At 44.3% G+C, this 20,215-nt stretch overlaps 1 protein-coding gene across 14 annotated transcripts in view; it reads right to left on the bottom strand.

Moving 5' to 3' along the window:
• Positions 1–2,177, bottom strand: part of KLHL24 (kelch like family member 24) — a 40,798-nt gene extending 38,621 nt beyond the window's left edge. For 3 of the 14 annotated variants that reach the window (XM_008541643.2, XM_070582421.1, XM_070582418.1), the window contains exon 1: positions 1,906–2,064. The gene's annotated coding sequence lies outside the window, so the exon portion shown is untranslated. Of the gene's footprint in view, positions 1–1,331; positions 1,423–1,905 lie in introns of all 14 variants that reach the window. The other 11 variants (XM_070582420.1, XM_070582417.1, XM_070582416.1 and 8 more) reach the window with 9 other exon arrangements.
• Positions 2,178–20,215: the final 18,038 nt, after the last annotated feature.

Genomic DNA, 20,215 nt, shown 5'->3' with positions numbered 1-20,215 from the left:
CTTTAAGTCTTGGGTGAATTCCTATAGACTCACAGGAAGAGAAAATCTGATAAAACCCAAGTACCCTATTAACTCAGGAGATCAGGAAAACCCCATCTTCAGCATAGGATGGTCAAAACGGTTGTTCTAGTAGATTTTATTACTATCATCTTAATTTACAATTTTAAAACATATTTGCAATTCACTCTCACAAATCTTGAATTACCATGGGGATTAATATATAAAAAGTGAACCATAATTCCCGAAACAAGGAAAACAACTCATCTAAACTAGGATATAGAAGAATCTCTACCTTTTAGGAGGATATCCTCAATCTATCTTTTTTTAAAAAGCAGAATTCTAACTTTCTATTTTAGTCGACAAGAGGCAGATTTTAACCTATTTTACGTGACTAATAAAAAGCAGCCTCAGCTGGTGGACCTAAACAGTCTAGCTGCAACTGCTAAGATGCGATTTTTAAAAAGCTGCTCAAGAAAGCAAGTGATTAATCATTAAGATCCACTACAATTAATTGTGAATAGTCACCGCCTGGGGGAGGAGGGCTGTAAGGCACCCTAAAACGTGGCGTTAAGGTCCTTATATAGCTATTTAAGCCTTGCTTGAAGGACAGGCAAGCACACCTTGGCGTGAAGACTTCCTTCCCACCCTCCCGGCAGATAGGGGACTCCAGTTAAACGTGGCGACCTCCCCGGGCCTGGACCGCGGCCGCCGGCCCTGCGGGCACAGGGCTGCCCACGGGCCTTGGCGGAGACCGCGGAGCTCCCGGCAAGGCTCGGCCTCATGCGAGTCCTCCTGCGCGAGAGCGCGCGCCGCCGGCTCCCCTCCGGCCGCAGCGGCTCGAGAAGCGAGAGCGCGCGCGCTCCCGCGCGTCCTCCAGATCACCTTCAAGGGGGCGGGGAAGAAATGCCTGGACACGTCCACCTAGCGACAAGACACTCGCCAATAAACACTCGGAACTCGCCCCGTCGTCCCGCCCACAAGCTGCCGCAGGCGCCCAATCCCCGCCGCGTTAACACTCTTCGCCCGGAGCGCCCAGACCTTGGGGGCGGGGACCTTAGGAACTAAATTAAGGAACCGAGTCTTGAAGGGATAGGGAGGCGGGGGGGAGGGTTAGGCAGGGACTCCGCCGGCGGAACGCCCGCTCCCCCGCCCGCCCCGGCTCCCCGGGGACGGTCGCTCCAGGGCTGGCTTCCCGGCGCGGGCCCGGCCGCGATCCGTGGTAAACAAAGGCTGGCGGGGGGTAGGGGCGGGGGTAACGGTCAGGTGACAGTGCCCAGGACATTTCGCAATCGCTATAATGGGCTTCTCGGGCCCGTAGCCCTGGGACCCACCTTGACCCGGTCAGTCCAACTCGGCAGAACCAAAGGTCGCCCCTACCAAACTGGAAGGCTTGATCTGAGACCTTCGCATTCTCAGTGCTTCCTTCGATTAAAAAAAGAGCAGCGCCCCGTTCGAAGCCCATCGGCAACATGCGGGACCTGTCTGCCCAGCCTAGTCCCGCCAGCTGCCGCCGCCCCCGAGGCGGCAGGGTGACCCGCACCTGCCACCCCCAGCCCCGGCGGCCAGGCCCCTCCCAAGCCGCCCCCGGCGGGGCGCGCCAGCAGCGCCGCGGTTCCGGGGCGGTAGTGCCAGGAGGCGGGGGTGCCCTCCCCTCAGGACTGTCTTTTCAGATCCGGGGCTGAAGACGCCCAGGGCATCTCTGGAGACCCCCTCGCCCCAAGCAGGGGCCCTGCAGCCCCAGCCGCAGTCTCTCCTCAGACCACTAGTCTGGCCCCGAGAGGCCGGCTGCCGCTGGCTTCCCTCCTGCAGACACCCCCGTGGTCGTGCCCTCGGCCACCCCTCCGCCCCCGGCTCTGGCCGGTTCCTCTCCTTTCGGCCGGTCCCGGAGCTGTCATCCCCGGGTACCTCTCGGCGTAGGCTGGAAACGGCCAGCAGCGGCGGCCCCTGCAGTCCCTTAGCGGCCGGCGGCGCAGCGCTCTCTCCAGCGCCGGCGTCTCCTCGGGCCACCAGTCTCTGCCGCAGCTCACAACAAAGGAAACATGTGACCGTCGGGGCCAAAACACTGAGCGTCAGCGACCCCTGACCAATCCGAGGGGGTGCCCCCCGCCCCGGGGCACCTTGGGAGATGTAGTTCCCACTCTGGGGCGACTGCCCGGGCCACTTGGGTTTCCCGCTATGGGCGGGGTTCGGGTGCGGGCGTGACGAGACGCAGCCCCAGGGCTGGTGAATCGGAAACATTTTGTTTTAGGTAGAGACAGGATAAGGAAATGCATCCGTATTAGGAGCCTAGTGAGAAACCTGAGTCGTATGTTTATTGCCACGTCCCAAGGCAGAAGCACATTGTCAAGAATTCATAGAATTTGAGACGAGGCTTAGAGATGTTTTTATTTGACCCCTTGATATACAATCAGGAAATCTGAGGGCCTGAGGAGGGAAAGGGATTAGAACCCCGGTCGCGAGACGGCGCAGGGAAACTGTCTTTCTCTGTAAATATGTTACTGTCACCTGCGTCAAATCCTAAATTATCTTTTTTATTTTAAACGTACATACAAATCAAAGTTGTCGCAAATTCCTATTTTCCAAGGCACATAGATTCCCCAAAGGACATTATTTTGTCTTTCTGTTTCTGCAAATATTTTTTTCAAGGATGGGGACCACCTGATTTTGAAACATTTAACTAGTTTTCGGTTTCTTTCTTTTTTTTTAAAGGTATGCTTTCCGGTGAGAAAGATTGGCCGTGAGCTAACATCTGTTGCCAATCTTCCTCTTTTTTTCCTTTTTTTTTCTTGTCTCCCCAAAGCCCTAGTACATAGTTGTATATTCTAGTCGTAAGTCATTCTAGTTCTTCTTGTGGGATGCCTCCAGAGCATGGCCTGATGAGCAGTACGTGGGTCTGTGTCCAGGATCCCAACTAGTGAACCAACCAGTGAACAACCAGACTGATGAAGCACAGCCTGAACTGAACCACTCGGCCACAGGGCTGGCCCCCTAGTTTTTGCTTTCTGATATCAGAATCATAACTTCTCTCTCTTCTATACTTTATGAATACAGTCATGCCTTTATTGAAGAGGTGTGTTCCAATAACCAGAGGTGTATATAATACAGAAGCCCTGTGTCCAGGCCTTTTAAACATGCTTTTTAGGCCTCTTTTCCATCTCTTATTAAAAATGAAAATGTTGGGGCCGGCCCGGTGGCGCAGGGGTTAAGTGTGCACATTCTGCTTCCACAGCCTGGGGTTCGCCGGTTCAGATCCCGGATGCGACATGGCACCGCTTGGCAAGCCATGCTGTGGTAGGCGTCCCACATATACAGTAGAGGAAGACGGGCATGCATGTTAGCTCAGGGCCAGTCTTCCTCAGCAAAAAGAGGAGGATTGGCAGCAGTTAGCTCAGGGCTGATCTTCCTCAAAAAAAAAAAAAAAAAAGAAAGAAAATGCCTGCCGTTCATTGAGTTTTTACTAAGCTGCCGAATCAGTGCTGGGTACTTTACATATATCATTTAATCCTCATAATAACCCAGCAAGATAGGCGTTATTATCCCATTTACAGGTGAAAAAACTAAGCCACAGAGAGGTTAAAGAGTTGGCCCCTGGTCACTCAATTACTAAGTGGTGAAACTGGAATTCACACATAGATTTTTTTAAAAAATAATTTTATTTATGTTTATATAGGTACACAATTATCTTTCTAAAAGATTATTTACAAAGTTAAATATCACAAGGTTAGTAGTGCAACAGCAGTCCCATCTCCCACCCTTCCCCATTCCTGATTCTCCAGAAGAAATTACTTTCAACTATTTGAGCTATTCTGGTATTTACTTGTATATTTCTGTGTAACGTATGGCTATTTCCTATTAAGGAAGCTGTCATCCCTGTTCTCCATCCTTCCAACGTTACAATTTCTGGTTAAGCAATTAATGTATATGTTATTAAGACTGTGTACTTATTATTCAATGCTGAGTCAGATGGTATACAATTTCCTTTTTTGTTTGGCTCTTTGTTTTTCCTACAGTAGGCAGGCAATTAAGCACCCATGGGTTCTCGCTGCCTTGATAAAGTCCCAACTCACGGGCAGCGCATACAAAGTCCTTCCTGATGCGCCTGGGGCCTACGTCTGTAGCCTGAACCCACCCTCAATGAACTACCCACTGTTGCCCAAAGGACTTGCTCTCTCTGTCTCCAGGCCATTCCTGCCCATATCCTGCTCCCTACGTCTGTTATGCCCCCTCCTTCCCTTCACCCCATTCACTAGGCTAACTCCTGCTCCTCCTTCCAGGAGTCAGCTATGGGTCCTCTCTCCTGGGAAATCCTCTTTTCCTCCCCATTGCCATCTGGGCTAGGTATCTCCCCTCTGTCCTCCCACAGCAACCAGTCCTTACCTTCTTCCCAGCAGTTATCACACTAATTGTCCATGTTTATTTACATGCCTGTCCCAACTGAGTACCCTCTGAGATCTCGCGTCACGTCTTATTCATTTTGTATTGTAGTACACCTAGGAGGTGTTCGATAAGCATCTGTTAACTGATGGAATGCCCTTCTTGAGGCTAGGGGACCTGAGAAAAAAAGTGTCTCCAGACCCCATGGGATCCATTTGCACTCGCCTGCATGATGAGGTCCTCAGACTCTCTTGGGGCAAGTGGGTGCAGGGTGATCAATCACAACTCTAAGAGAGGAAGGGAGGGAGGGGACCCACAGGACAGGCAGCCCTGGAGACAGGCAGAGGCCTACTGGTAGGTGTGGGAGCTCCTCAGGCAGCCAGAAGATGAGTGATTTCAGCATTGGTGGGGGACCCTGGAAGTTATACCCACACCATAAGTCAGTCCATGGCCAGATGGCAGCAGCTGGGGCTGGAATAGAAGCAGAGCTGTCAAGTCAAGGGGGAATCTGCTGAAATTGAGTGAGATTAAGCTGTAACATGATTTATTTTGTGCAGTGTTTACAATCCAGATTGGCCTGGTCATTTGAAGAAGGCAGATACTTGGAGTGGGGGGAGCCAGAGGGTTTTCAGACCTATTTCCTCTCCTTGCAGGGATATGGTATATTGTTCCATATTCTGTCTTCTTGCAAACATATACGGCAGTCATTGTTTTGCTCTCCAGAACATCCATGACAGCCTTTAATGTTTGAAGGTGGCCAAGCATCCATAGTTCCTCCAGCCATTCTTTTTCTTCTCTCCAGCCAGCTCCCCTTCCCCGTGCAAACAATGGTCAGGACATAGTAAATCATCACTCCCTAAACACACCAAACACTTTCAGACCTCCTTGCCTCTGCTCTTGGCCTCTGTCACTTGAAGTCCCCCTGTCCCCACTGTAGTAGAAATGTTGGTCATCCTTTAAGGCTCATCTCCGGTGCCACTTCTTCAGTGGGGCCTTCTCTGATTCTCTCCTCTACCTACTGTGGAGCCGTGCACATCTCCCACATCCTTTAGAATGTGACGCTCACCCTGTGTTTATACACAGTTCCTGAATGCAGCTGGGTCCTTTGACCAGCTATGCGCTCAGCACTTTGAGCTCTTCCCCTGCAACAAATCCAGTTACAAAATACTGATGAAAGGAGATTTTCCTGAAGATTTCCCAAAGAGAGAATTACATGGCATCTCGCACCACAAAACTCCGTAATGATTCCCTTTAAACATCTCTGCTGCCTCGCCTCAGCTTCTCCCTTGGTACCAGCTTCTCCTCTTTTCCCACCAGACACCCTCTCTCTGGGTGTCTCTCCAGCCACAGGCTTGGGTTTCCTCCCTTTCCATGATCTCTGCCTCTGTCCTCCTAGACAAACACCACCTCTCCCCGCATCTCTTTTTTCTGTAATTTGCATTTTCACACTCATCACCTTTCAAACAAGAGTTCCATTCTTCAGAAGACAGAGATCATCGTAAATAATAAATTGTCCCTACGCACCCCACCCCACCCCACCCTGTTTTCCTCCAGAGACATATTTAACATCGCAGCAAGTCTGTTACACAATACCCTCTCAGAGTGTTGAGTGAAGGGAAGAGTAAACACAACACGCTATTTGCTCGTGGCACCTGAGCCTTTTCAGTCTTGAGGCCCTCCTCCTCCCCTCCTTCTTCTCTGGCCAGGTTAGATGTGACTCACCTCTGCAGCCCTTTTGGAGGTCTGACTCCCTGCTGTGTGGTTACCAGGAAAGGTCTGTGTTGCCCCTCTGGAGCCGCACTCCCACCCCAGGGCAGACAGTCATGGGCCCCACTAGGCCAGCTAAAGCTTAGGGCAAACATAGTAGCATTAGGATTCAAGAAGGAAAGATATAGCTGGAAAATTTTCCGTTTTGAGATCTGAGAAAAGAGGTAAGTCTTCTGCCATCTGGAAAGTGAGCTCCCTCTCTCCCGCCTTGAGCTTCTCCCTCACAAGTGTAGTCTGCCACAAGGTGTCCTTCCTTACAACAGAAACAAGAAGTGAGCTCTCCATCTCCTGGCAGTGGGTGGGGAGGGGTGTCAGTCCTTGCTTTGTTCTTGAAACTGTCCTCACAAGTTGAGGTTGATGAGAAGCCAGGAGTTGGTGCCTCGGTGGCCTCAGGATCCTGTTTGTGACCAAACTTGCCACACTGGATGCACATAAGGGGCACTGGCCATCACTGTGAACCCTGGCCTCTGACTTCAGGGGGCTGCGGCAGACTTGCATCCTCCCTGCACTGTGATGCCCGTCCCTGCTCTTCGTTCTTCTGTCCAGGGACATCCAATTTCATCTCCTTCTCTTCTTCCTTAATTACTTCCCCACTAGTGAGAATTCAGGTGGCCCCTCTGGTCTCAGAAGAAACCTGATGTTTTGGAAAAATTTTGTCGTAAGTTACTCCTGCCCTGACTGCTCTATGTAGGCCTGATTCTCCCAGGGACGCTCCAAAGCACTTTTTGCACATGACTTGCTGCAAAACCCTCTCAGGTATGAACATACATGGAAAGTTTCTTCTGCTCATGGTGTCTGGTCACAAGCTTAGGCTAGTTTAAAAAATGACTATATCCCCTCTCTTAGCACTGCTCAGCAATTTGTCCCACAGATGGCTATGAGTCCATACAGAATTCCTGCTGCTGGCCACAGCAGACTTTGACTTCATCTCCAGTTTCTTGCTGCCCTGTGACATTTAAGAGGCATGTCCTAATTCCGACTTGATCCTCTTCTGCTGTCCCTGGCACTGCTCTCCTTCCAAATGTCTGCACTTTCTGGGAGTGTGTCTTGTCCATCTGTGGTTTCATTCGGCTTGATGGGCAGTTCTCCCAGGAATCCTCCAGCAGGTATGAAAGGGCTGGACCTGTCCAAGAATATCTGCAGCAGACCTCTGCTGTTCCTGAATGACCCCATCCAGTTTCTTAAGAAATCGTGTCTGGTGAGGCTAGTGCACCCATCTCCAGCCTGAGAATTCTCACTTAAGGAACCTCACCTGATACTGTGCTCATTGGATGCTCTGAAGCATCCATTTTGAATAATGCAACCTCCCAAAAGCTCTAATGCTGATCTCACGGATGGTCGAAGGACCACTCTAGTTTGTGCTGTCATTTTTCACTTCTTTACATAAGCTCAGCACTCAGCACAGTCATGTCCTCTGGCTCCCTATAAAGACTCAAAAATCGATGTGTTTCTAGTAGGGCTTTAGAGTTGAAGAGCCTGAGTGCAAAATTTAGCTTTGTTTCTTGGTAGCTATATATCCTTGAGTAAATTGCTTACTCTTTCTCAGTTTTGTCATCTGTGAAAATGAGGATAAAAACGTCTACCTCAGGGACTGGCCCGGTGGCGCGGTAGTTAAGTGCGCACGTTCCCGCTTTGGTGGCCCAGGGTTCGCCGATTCAGATGCCGGGTGCGGACATGGCACCACTTGGCAAGCCATGCTGTGGTAGGCGTCCCACACATAAAGTAGAGGAAGATGGGCATGGATGTTAGCTCAGAGCCAGTCTCCCTCAGCAAAAAGAGGAGGATTGGCAGCAGTTAGCTCAGGGCTGATCTTCCTCAAAAATTAAAAAAATAAAAAAAATAAAAACATCTACCTCTTAGAATTGTTATGAAGACGAAATGAAAAAAATATATAGTGCCTGGGATATAGTAAGTGCTCAATAACAGCCAAAATTGTTACTGTTATTATTATTGTCCTCTACCCCACAATTCTAGCTGTCATCTTTGCTTTGTCCTTTGCTTTATGAACAGGAAGGGTAAAGAAGGAACGAAAGAAAGAGTGAAAGAACTTATAATCGCTATTATCTAGATTTGAAAAACAAGCCTGAAGAAATGATTTAGAAACCTAGAAACCAAAGCCAGCCTTTCTGAACATTCCCCGACCCCTGTCCTCTAACTTCTTTTGTCTTTCCCAATGGCATTTATAAGATTAAAAAGGAGAGAGACTGCCCACTAGATGTAGGAAAGCCGTTTGCTCCTGCTCTTAAAATATCTGCACTCAGCGGCCACGTAACCAAGCCTGAACCATGGTTGCCTCTGAGTTGCTGACCAAGGGACAAATAGTCAGGGGTTGAGGGAGACCTATGTTTCTTTCATAAGCTTTTGACATTAAAAAAAAAAAAAAAACCAGCTATGCACATATATACACTTTTCAAATTAAAAAAAATATTTTAAAAAACCTTTGCCTGACTAATGTGATCAGAATAAGCCCCTGTGCTCACTCCTGTGCAATGTCCTTTGCTTCCAGCCCCAGATCTCTCTGTGACTGGCCTAGAAAACAGCGAGGCCTCCCAGGTCACCAGCGCACAGGGACAGATACTCTTGACCCTGCTTGTGACGGCATCGCAAGCACATGCCTGACATACTTTGGAAAGCCTGCCTGGTTCTATTACTGGTACATGAAAGTTTTGCTCCGGCAGCAAATCTCTAAATTTAGATGCTTTTCAGGATGAACTCTGAATGATCTTTGTCCTGAAGACTAGTAAGGGATTGGAGGGCACCTTGCTTGTTATTTATTAATTCAAATGCCAGAGGAGATGTGTTATAATGCAGAACTTTTGAAGATTGCCATATTAATGGAAAATAAAACAAACATAGGGAGTATCTAAGATTTCTCCTTTACAATTCTCATAAAAATTTTACCTTAGGTTCCCTTTTTTTTTTTTTCGCTTGAACCTGCAAAGCATTACCATGTTACAGTAATACGGCATAGGATACTTTGCAAATTCGAGTGAAATAAAGACAAATCCAGCTTAAAAATTCTTACCCTGGGAACTCTATGGAGGTGTTTAGAATGAATACAATTTAGGAATTTAGTTCTAATATAATGTTAAGATGTGTAAATGTTGCCATTTTAATTGAAGAAAAGACAATTTCACTAAAGAGAAAACTTTAAGGAATACTGAATTTACTTTAGTGAAGAATTAGCTCCTTAAAGGTCAGCCCCACCAGGGTTTTTTTTTGTTTTTGGTACAGTCAAGGTATATTTATTTATGTATTTAAAAAATTTTACTGGAGTATATATGACAACTAAAAATTGTGTATAGTTAAAGGGCACAATTTGATGATTTTATATACATATACATTGTGAAATGATCACCACAATCAAGTTAATGAACATGTCCATGACCCCAGATGGTTACCATTTTCCTTTCTTTTCTTTTTTTATGTGGTGAGAATACGTAAGATCTACCCATTTAGCAAATTTCAAGTATACAATGAAGTATTGTTAGCTATAGTCACATTGTTGTACATTGGATCTCCAGAACTTATTCATCTTCCATAATGGAAACTTTGTACCGTTTGACCAACATCTTCCCATTTCCCACACCTCCCAGCCCCTGGCAACCACCATTCTCTTCTCTGCTTCTATAAGTTTGATTTTTTTTGGATACCACATATAAGTGAGATGGTGCAGTTTTTGTCTTTCTGCATCTGGCTTATTTCACTTAGCGTAATATCCTCCAGATTCACCCACATTGTTGCAAATGGCAAGATTTCCTTCTTTTTTCAGGCAGAATAATATTACACACACGTATGCACCAGTATATCTTTATGGAGAGTCAAGAAAGTAACTTTGTATTCGGATGGACTGGGTTCTGTTTCTGGCTCTGCTACCACTAACAGGATGATGGTGGATGGTTTATTTAAGTACTTTGATGCTCAGCTTCTTTGCCTGAAAATAGAGTCTATTTGAGTTCTTATTATGAGAATTAAATGGTAGCTTATAAAAAGAGCACATAGGTCTCAATAAATGGTAAGTACTATTCAGTCAGGACATAATGGTAGGTATTATTCTGTCAAGATATAATGATGTAAGAATTATGACGACAGGACATGACATTGCATTGACATATCCTAGCAAAAGAAGATTCTTCCTGTTTGACAAGGAACAACATGGGGTAAAGGAAAACATACACAGAAAAAAGAGGGATCCCGGGGAGCCCTGCCATCACTTACTCAGTCACCCTGGACAAATCCCCTGATCCCTTGGGTCCCAGTTTCCTCATCTCTAAAAGGAGCACCGTGCCTTGCACCCATGCAGGTGTTTGGCTAAACCATTTCTGAAAGTCTGTCTAGTTTTGCAAGTAGAGGCAGTGTGTGTATTTTTTGATTGAAAGAACTTCAGTGGAAAAGTTCTTTTAGTTCAAGAAGCACCCAAATCAGGACATACCTGGGGGCACATAGAGTTCTTGGGGAAGGAATTGGGTGGCTATAAAAGGCTACAAATGACCAGGAATCAGGTTCCAGCTCTGGGATTGAAAAGCCTGCTTGATAGGCTAATGAGATTTAGGGAGGACACAATTGCTTACTTTGGGATCAAAATGAATTCGGTTCCTCCACTGAATCTTTAAAGCAACTCTCTCACTCCTGAAGCAATACCCTCCACAAAGCCTTTCCAAGCTGGATCCCTGGATGAGCACCTCTTCCCCACGCAGTCCCCACTCCTAAGGGAGAGCCCCAAGCCAACTCTCCAAGTCACCCCATTCCTGTGATAACCTCAGTTTGCCCTCCTCACAGCCCTTCTTGTGGGACTCATTGCCTCCCCAAATTCAGCCCCCAGCTTCTTCTATTTTTAGCTCCCAACCCAGGGACTTTGTGGAGTAAACAATCACGTGCAATAGAGAATTTATGACTTTGGCTTGCGCTCTCCCTCTTACTTCTCATTAATAATCCCTTGCTTTAAAAAGTTTTTAAAGTTCTTGTCTCTTGAATTTAAAAAGTATTACATGCCAACTGTAGAAAACTTTAGAAAAGATGAAGAAGAAATTGGATGTCCTCTATGATCTTCCAACCCAAAGATATCTACTCTTAGGAATATATTGCCAAACTTTTCTTTATATCTGTATTTATAGTCTATCTATAGCTATTTATACATATTTTTGCAAATCTGAGTTAATACTATATGTACAAAATAAACTCATATATCAACATGTAATATGTGTCTTTCTATTTCCTTCTCTCTGACCTGTCTTGATCCTCACCTCTTGGCAGTCTCAGTGACACTGACCTGCAGCTTGCAGCTAGCTTCCATCGGCATGTTATTACTAAACATTGAGATGAGTTAGGGTTTTATATGCTAAAAAAGATGTCTCTTCCCAAATTGAAGGTGATTTAGGCTCATAAACTCTGCAGATGTGAATCCCAGAACAAATTTATTTTTGATGTTTTTTAAATTTCTTAGCGTACAATTACTTCTGGTGGTCCTTTACATTTTTGGTTTTAATTTTATATTCCTCTCTTTCATTTTTTATTAAAGTGAAATTTGCAATAAGATTAAAATCTTTCATTGAAATATTATTCATAATGCCATTATGCTATCAATATGACTATTTAAATGTTTTGTGTATATTTTCTCATAGGGTCAGAATTAGTTTACACATTATTTTATATATATTTTTTCACTTAAGACTGTACTGGGAACATTTTCCATGTTTTACTAAGTCCACCCAATTAACTGTTTTCATTGACTTTACATTAAGAATGATAACAGTAGTGGCCACCGTTTACTGAGCACTATTCTAGGTGTCTGTTCAGGGCTTTACCTGCATTACCTTATTTAATGTCCACAACAACACTGTGAGGTAGCAGCCATTATTAGCTAGCCCCATTTTACAAATGGGAAAACTAAGACTCATGAACATTGACCAGTTTTCCCAAAGACTGGAGCTTAGAAAATTTGACTCCTGGGTCTGTGCTCCTTCTGAACAGTTCTTTTTGCTTCATAGTGTGCCTTGGTAGATGTGCTGTACTTTGTTCAACTACTGCCTTATATATATAATTAATGGGATCTTGGTATATATATATCCCATTGGCTCAGTTTCTCTGGGGAATCCCGATTATTACAGAGGGGAAGGGAGTCCGGCTTTGTCTGTCCCCATCCCTCCCAACTGTAGTCATAGATGTCCTCTGCTGGCTAAGTGCAACCTAATTTAGGAGCCATCCCAGAGCCTGATGGGAGACAGGGCAGAGCCCCAGCAGTCGGTGGGCTTGGGATCAGCTTCTGAGGCTCCCTTCCTGCTGAGATCTGGCTGACACCCCTTGGTTACCACCCAAGGTCCCTCCCCTTTGCCTTGGGCCAGAGCTGAGCCAAGACCGCAGGTCAGGTCCTTTTATGTCTGCTCGCAGCACTTCATAAGAGCACCCATCACAGCACGTAAGACAGTACCTGAAAAGGACATTGTCCTCCTACAGGGCAACTGCCCTCACGTCTCTGGGATGCCAGGCTGGCTTGGCTTCAGGGACTGGGCAGGGGATCAAGGTCCCCTGAGGTTTCAAGACAGGGGCTCGGTTACAAGCCATGCCCATTCCATTAGCAGGTTCGGAGTGGAACTGCTCCGAGACTAGAATACAGAGGCTTGAATTATTGGTCCAGGTGCCTCAAATTGCTCAGGAATGAAATTTGCCCTAGAGGGTAAGGTTAGGCTGAATTTGCAGCCTAGAGAGGTAAAGTTCAAAGCTCTGTAGAGCAGGGAGCTGGGCAGTGCTGCTGGAGACATTTCCCTCTGCGTCTTTCACAAGGACCCAAACTTTATTAAAGAACCCTTGGGAGCTCAGGCACCTGAGGTCTGGTTGACAGGTCTGACTCTGTTCAGAATCAGAGAACTTCTATATGAGACAAAATTTAATGGTAACAGCAAAGCTTGATGGGAAAAGAGAGGCAGCAGCAAGTGCAGACAGAGACAGAAACAGCAGACACAGAGAGCACTCGAATTTGTCTGAGCTGGTTTCTGTGCTGTAAACTATAGCCAGAAGCTACTTAAACTCCTGCTGATGTCACCACCAGAAATAAAATCTGACTCCTCCTCTGGATTACTACCTTCACTAACCAAACGCCGTGTCTGTGTGTGCTGAGGACAGGGCTGAGAGCTGGGGCGAGGGTGGTGGCTGGGTGGGTGGCCAACGGGGAACAGGGAGTCAGGGCATGCGGAAGCTGAGGGCTGGGTCACCAACATGCTCAGACAGGATTGGGGTGAGCTGTGGGTGAAAAGAGATATCAGATCAGTAAACAGAGGGAATCTGGGTTCTCTGGTTTACAAAGAGAGTCTGACCCAGAGAAGGAGATCAGGCAGAAATGGAGGTTGGGGGGTTTAGGCAGCACCGGGAAATTTCCAAATTTCCCTGAGAGGCGGTCACAGCCCAGTGGCCTTGGATCAGGTTTTTAAAAAATGAAATTGAATTAATTTTAATTAATCAGGGATGGCTCCGGATGGTAAGATTTAATCTAAATTTAAAATTAAATTAAATTTTATAGAGGGCTGCGCCCACAGGATGATCTTTCTGGGCATTCAAGGGACCAGACGACTCAGGGAAGCCCATTGCCCAACTTCCCCAGAGGTTCCCGACAGATGGCAGGCTGTGTCTTTTGGGCAGAGCGGATTCGTTTGAGCCTAAGGGATCATCTTTGGATTTTCCTTCAGGAGCCTGTCTCTCACCTCTTGGGATAGGAGTAAGGGGGTGGAAGAATAGAAAATACCGAAAGTGGTGCAAAGAAGTGGCATATGCCACCCCTAATTCCACTCTTCAGAGGCATCCGTGGAGGGGGCATAATTATTATAAAAGGATTGTTGCATTAGATGGGGGAGAAGCTATTTTAATGTTTCAGTTTATTACCTTCTAGTCTTTTCGTTATGCATTTTACACATGCTTGGAATCACACTTATCTATAATTTTTACTCCACCTTTTTTCCTTAATAATATAGCATGACTATTCTTGTGGTCACAAAAATACCCCGTGTGTTCTTTTGTTTGTGTGTTTGTGTGTGTGCCTTGCAATAAAATTTTACCTGCCAAGCAGATGATGGGCCTTTTATTTGGTCTGTGGGTGACAGTTGGCTGATCCTGGGTGTAGAGAATTCAGTGCCTGGTCTGCTCCAGTGCAGAACAAGGGGCAGTCACTGATAAAACCATGATCGACATCAGTGAAAACGATGATGCTGTCCTCCTCAGGGATTCAGAGGTGAATTGCTCACATCTCTACCTACAGGAAACTCACCATCTACGATGACGACGTGTAGTGGGCTGGGGGATAAGCAGGCAAGAGACAAGATTTAAAGAGATCACCTTCTGTTGATGTGTGTATTTATCCTGCATGGGGGTTTGTCGGGATTCTTGGATCTGTGGGTTTCGAGTTTTCATTTCGTTTGGAAAATTTCAGCAATATTTTTATTTAATACTTTTTCTGTCACTCCCTCACTTCTTCCTCTCATACTCCTACTATAAATGGCTCCGACCACTTGAAATGACCCTGTAGGTCACTGAGACGCTGCTCAGATTTTTCAGTCTTTTTCTTTCTCTGTGCTTTAGTTTGGATAGTTTCCATTACTATGTCTGCGAGGTCACAGACCTTTTCTTTTTCACTGACTAATCTGTTGTTAATCCCTTTCAGTAAATATTTTTTATTTCAGACATTATATTTTTTTTGTCTCTAGAATTTGCATTTGGTTCTTGTTTATATCTTCCATTTCTCTCTGCACTATGTTCATTTTTCTTTTAAATACTTTAACAGAGCAAAGGTAGTTGTTTTAGCTACCATTTTTGGTAATTCCATCACCTCTGTCATTTCTGGGTTTGTTTGTAACTGACTGATTTTTCTCTTGGTCATGGTTCACTTTTTTTTTTTTAATGAATTCTTTTCATATCTTGTAATTTTTGATGGGACGTTGGACATTTTGACATTTGTTGAGTGCTAGGTGTTTTTTTCTTCCTTAAAGAATATTGGACTTTGTTCTGGTAGGCAGTTGAATTGTTAGAAGATCAGTTTGATCCATTTGAAGCTTATTATTATTATTTATTTTTTGGTGAGGAGGATTGTCACTGAGCTAACATCTGTGCCAATTTTCCTCTATTTTGTATGTGGGACACCACCACAGCATGGCTTGGTGTGTGGCGTGTAGGTCCGTGCCTGGGATCCAAAGCTGCAAACCCTGGGCCGCCAAAGCAGGGCATGTGAACCCAAGCACTGTGCCTCTGGGCCAGCCCCCGTTTAGAGCTTATTTTTAAGCTTTGTTATTGTAGGTCTGGATTAGCTTTTACTCTAGGACTAGTGCAGTCCTAATGGTGAGATGTGACCCTTCTGGGGTCTTTACTAATGTCCCAGGTGCTCAGTGAGCTTTCTGCACTCTGCTGATCAGAACTCAAATGTGTCTCAGTTCTAGGTGAGCTCTGGGAATTTTTCAGCCTGCAAACACTTATAATAATTTTCCAAGATTGTTGGGAGGATTAAATTAAATAATGTATATGGAGAATATTGTAGGGGATTGTGACAGGAAGGGATTCATGAGAGGCTTCTGGGGTCCTGGCAATATATTTTTTGATTTGGGTGGTGGTTACATGTGTTTCATTTTTTAACTATTTGTTAAACTGAAAATATTCTGTGTATATGTTATATATCACAATAAAAATTTAAAGAATATAACATAATACTGACGTATAGTAGGTGCTTAACTAATTTTTTCCCAGTGTGAACACACCCAAGTAACCAGCAACCATATCAAGAAACAGAACTGAATTGTTGTTGTTTTTAATGTAAAAGGATATGGAATGGAATTTTTCTAATGTCTCAGAATTTTGGCTAAATTCTCAAAGCTTGTAATAAATACCTCTCCCCCTCCTCAAGAATGTTGTTAGACATACCCTCAGGGCTTCCTAAAAGATGACAGAGTTGGTCCTGTGACTATCATCCTCTGCCCCCACCTCCATCCTCATAGGAGACTAGGATTTCAAAGGGGACTCATTTCAGAGTCTGCCGAGGAGAGAGTGATGTGGTTAAGTGATAGACTGACAAGGAATCACAGCCCCTGTATTTCCACAGAGCCAGAGCTGAGGGCTGAGAGTTTTGGGGAAGCCTGACATACAGACCCTGGAGTTTGAGGTGGAGGGTAGGGATGGGATTAGGGGTGGTTCTGGTGAACATAGACACTGGTGTTTTCTTCCTACCTGGAGAATTCTGAAAGTAGGAGGCAGGCTAGAGAAGACTGTGATGGCATGGTAAGGAGAGAGGGCATCAGTTTGGTGGGGTGAGGATGTATGAGTTCCCTGGCCAAATGGACTCTGCGCTAGGCAGTGGGCTTTGAGCTGCCTTGATGGGGTTCTGTCTTGGAGGGCTATCTGCCATGATTCCAGCAGCATGAGGAAGTGGTAGTTACATTCGGAGGTCATGAGCTGAGAGGGTGGATCACAATAAGTTAGCAAGAGAGTAGTCACCCACATCAGGTAACCATGTGTTAGGAGGGTACCACTGGGGCCTCTGAGAACCCACAAATGCTTCCCCTCTAAAGACCATTTGAACATTGGCCAGTGAAGTTAGTCAAGAGAGACCACCAACTGCACCAGCCTAAGTTGAAAGACCTTTCTCTTCCCCACAATCAGATCCTGGAAGAGCCAGAAGGCGAGGTGAGTGAGGTGGAGCAAGGAGAGTGAAATTGCAGACCACACATGCCTTATTACCCAATGCTGCTCTCCCAGCCACAGGTCAGGGGTAGAGGGTGGGAAGAAATATTGAACTGGATGTGAATTTTTTGGTTTACCATGGACTGGACTTCCTGACATGTCCCCAGATGAGGCTATTCATATAACCACAAGAGCCTGAAAAACTTTAAGATCTTCCGGAGATTTGTCTAGGGGCTAAAAAAAGAGATCCGGCAAGGCATGTTAAAGGACAACGTTAAGAGAAAAATAAAGCCATTTCCTGTTTGTCCACTGTGTGTGTGTGTGTGTGTGTGTGCACTTATTGCTGGAGCCGGGCTATGACAGAGTGTGGAGAATTTCTCTTCCACCATAAGTGCGCTTTTCTACGGATTGGAATCCACTAAGTCCCGTCTCTCTCCTGTGGACTAGGTAAATGCAGGTAGATTCTTTCTCTCCTCTTTCATTATCAATCACTGAAGTATTCTCCATCGAAGCTTCTCCTGCTAATTCTCAGACATGACACCTTTTTAAAATCTATAGCTTCTCTCTCACCAGCTGCATTTTAAATTCATGCCTTCCATACAATGAAGGCACACTGGGCCCCTTCGCAGGAGTTGATGAAGAAATTAAATTCAACAGTAACACATGTACAGGTTAGTGACTACATAATAGCAACATTGGTGTTTCTGTGTTTATCTCAGAATTTGCAAAATAAGATAAAAACCATTGAAACTACATATTTATTGTATTTCAATAGAAAAAAATTTAAATGTATTATGAAACATCCTTTGGTCACTCTTGGTGTGGCTGCTCCCTTGGACTTCAGCCCCCTCTGTCTGGGGAAGGAGGGCTGTGTTCAGAGTGGTCACCTGGAGTTGCCGGATCCACCTGCTTCAGTATCTTTCTGCCCTGTTCAGCTCTCGGGAGTGAACTTGCAGCACCACTTGTTGCATCAGTTTTGAGTTCTCTTTCCCAGCTCTGGAGAGATGTGCTCTCCATCACTTTCACAGCACAGAGATCTGCCCCTATGGAAGTGGGTGTGGATAGAAGAGATGGGAGGAGGTGGGGGACTGGTGGGAACTGATTGAACAAGAGGAAAAGTTTGTGACAAGGGTATCAAGGAGGCGGAAAGAAGGTACAGAGAAAGGATTTGAAGAGAGGGCCAAAAAGGGTGCATGAAGCTTTTGGTTGTACACAGTATTACATCAACAAATACACCAGTGTTTGGGTACTTAAGAAAGAGTCCAGTGTTGAAAATTTGTATTGCAATTACAATTACAAATCTTCCTGGGAAGTTCTCTATAGGTGGCCAGAAATAGAGAATTTTATTTTGATTACTGCATTATTTGGTCTCAAAGGTTTATGCTTTTTTACTTTTTCTACAAACTCTGGGGTTTCCCCCATTGGATCTTGAAACTCCATATGATAAAGTGGAAAGAGTTTTTGAAATTTTTGGAATCACACAGACCTGAATTGTCTGCCTGCTATTATTAATTGCAAACTTGAGCCCATTACATAACCTCTCTGAGCCTTAATTTCTCCACCTATAAATATCTACCTAAGATAGAGACGATTAAGTAATTAAATGCAAATACAAAATAGGATATTTAAAACACCCAGCACAGTACCTGACGCATAGAAAGTGATCGATAGATGGTTAAAATTGTTAATATTGTTGTGTATGGTATTCCATCATGTTACAATTTCTTAGCTTGATTAATTATTTCCTATAGCTGCAGTTTTTGATGTTTCTAAGGTTTGTTTGCCTAAACTATTCAAAACAGCACTACCATAAAATCTTTTGCCCAGAATGCAAATTTCCTTGGTGCTATATTTCCTAGAAGTGAAATTATTAGGTCAAAGGTATAAAGACCTTTGTAGCCTGCCAGTTGGTGCTGAGAAAAATTGGACCAACTTGAAATGCAAATGGAATGTCTGATTATATTTGTTTCCAAAGTCTGGTCAATGATGATACTTTTAAAATATTTAAATTTGTGGTGGGTTCTGAGATCTGCTCTTTTATATGAGATTTTCATATGAGCTTTTTCAGTCACATTTGCCTTATATAGTTTTCCCCAGTCTGCATTATTTGTGGTAGGATCCTATTCCATTTCATTGTACTGAAGTTTTTGTATATATCTCTCTATAAAATATATCTACCTTATAATGGAAATGTATTTTATTTTTATTTAATAGTCATGAATTTATTGTACATTAAAATAAAAATTTAAAAATATTTCGTTATTTAACACATCTGCAGCTTAAAATAGTGAACAGTGGGTGTTAAAGAATTATTATTAATCCATTTGCCAAGGTTTATTAAATAATGTTTAATATGTGTTGCTTATTTTGTATAGTAGGTGCTTATGGTCTGGTATATTGAGTCTATTTCTGGGATCTTCTTTTTATTTTTCTGCTTCTTCTCTCCAAGCCCCCCCAGTACATAGTTGTATATTTTAGTTGTGGGTCCTTCTAGTTGTGGCATGTGGGACACCACCTCAACATGGCTGACGAGCAGTGCCATGTCCGTGCCCAGGATCTGAACCAGGGAAATCCTGGGCTGCCAAAGCAGAGCGCGCGAACTCAACCACTCAGCCACAGCGCAGGCCCCTATTTCTGGGATCTTGATTCAATTTCATTTGTCAATTTTTCCTGATTGTAGACCCATATCAAACAGATTTCATAATTATGATTATGTTTCTTTAAATGGTCACTCATAGTCTTGCCAGTTTTTTTTTCTATTAAAATTCACCAAGGAGTTTTAGTTTTTTGAAATATCTTATGGTATTTTAATTATCTCCTGTAATCTGTATCTAAACTTTGGGTGAATGTTCACCCTGCTTTTGTTTATCTGTATGTTCTAATTTTTTTCTACAGTGAACATGCAGGAACAGAAAACAAAAATAAGAAAAATATGATGTAAAGGATCTTTAGTGGTAATAAAAAGAGATATAGGAGAGCAGCATGCTTGTAACTTCATGACTAAGTGTTGGTTAAAAAGGCAGGGAAGTGTGGATCATAGTGTCACTGATTTTTGTGCATGGATCCCCAAGTTCCGCTGCTGGTTGAGGACTGGAACATTTTGCTCTTTGTAACTACAGCTCTCAAAGAACCACATTAAGACTTACATGACCAGGAAGAGTCTTGGCACAGTACAGATAGTTTGTTTGTATTTGCTATACATAACACATAATACTATACATAATACACTATAAGCTATACATAATACAATATACATAATGCACTATTATTATACATAATACATTATACATAATACAAAATTCATAATGTCACTTTGATATTTTTTTCTTTTCTTTGCTTGCTGTGACTAATAATAATTGCCGTAATTATTAGTGGTATTCTAAATAAAAGAGGTGATTTCTGTCTGATCTCTCTTTTTAATTGA

Source organism: Equus przewalskii, chromosome 18 (genome assembly GCF_037783145.1).
Source record: "Equus przewalskii isolate Varuska chromosome 18, EquPr2, whole genome shotgun sequence".
Lineage (NCBI taxonomy): Eukaryota > Metazoa > Chordata > Mammalia > Perissodactyla > Equidae > Equus > Equus przewalskii.
This window is presented reverse-complemented; position numbering and strand designations above follow the sequence as displayed.